At 49.5% G+C, this 975-nt stretch overlaps 1 pseudogene; it reads left to right on the top strand.

Annotated features, from left to right (window-relative positions):
* The first annotated feature begins 596 nt into the window (after positions 1 to 596).
* On the top strand, positions 597 to 713 carry LOC136650351 (5S ribosomal RNA; annotated as a pseudogene).
* Positions 714 to 975: the final 262 nt, after the last annotated feature.

Below are 975 nucleotides of genomic sequence, written 5' to 3'. Positions count from 1 at the left end.
GGTGAGAACTGAAGGGGGAGATAAAGGATCTTGGGGCAACGGGCCACTTGGGTCCTGGATTGTGGAGAGTCTGTTATTGAGACTGTACTTGGGGGAACGGGGTTCTTGTGAAGGAACAAGAACACCCCATGAACGTAAAGGCCACAACCAAATTAAAGAAAGTAAGCAAACTGCCTCTTTGTTTGCTCCCCGTTCCTCACGTTGACCCTGGAGAGACTGGACCGGGCTAGACGAGGCAGGTGAGCCAATACCCCGAGGGGACATGGATATCACGCTATCCCATGTGATTTCTGTTTGTAACTAGACTACATTGTCTGAGAGAAAATGGGAGCAGGCTGTGCACAGGCAACCTCTACACAACCAAGGCAGCATCTGAACTGGGCCTCAGGTTTCCTTGATTCCCCTGAGTAATTGCATCCCTCCAAGAACACAATTCCCTTCACATAGTGGTGTAGCTAAAGAGGGTGCAAAGCACTAAGTTTTTCAGGGAGCTTCACAGTGGCATGCAAGTGGCCCCCCCTCCCCTTCCGGGTCTGCCTGGAATGGCTCCAAAGGGGAGGGGCAGGTTGCATAGCTCCATGAAGCTCCTTGCAAAACTTAGCAACTGTTACCCTGCACATGCCTGATCTTGTTGGATCTCAGAAGCTAAGCAGGGTCAGGCCTGGTTAGTACTTGGATGGGAGACCGCCTGGGAATACCGGGTGCTGTAGGCTTATACCATAGTCTTTTGAGACTGAAGGTTGCCAACCATAGTGCTTTGCACCCACTCTAGCTACACCACTGCATAGTTCTGTTCATCAAAGTGAACGTAGTTTGTGGCTCTGGTAACTGAGAAAACAGCATTTGAGATCTGGACTCCAGCAATTACTCTTTACCAGGGTCCTTGGGAAATGAAAGCATTATAGAAAAGTTAGACGATACGTCTTAACTAAATGGTTTGCGGTTCACAATGCACACTGCAGCATTCTCCCCTTC

The sequence above is a fragment of the Tiliqua scincoides genome, chromosome 4 (genome assembly GCF_035046505.1).
Source record: "Tiliqua scincoides isolate rTilSci1 chromosome 4, rTilSci1.hap2, whole genome shotgun sequence".
Lineage (NCBI taxonomy): Eukaryota > Metazoa > Chordata > Lepidosauria > Squamata > Scincidae > Tiliqua > Tiliqua scincoides.
The sequence above is the reverse complement of the archived record's forward strand: the minus strand, read 5'-3'. Positions and strand labels throughout refer to the sequence as shown.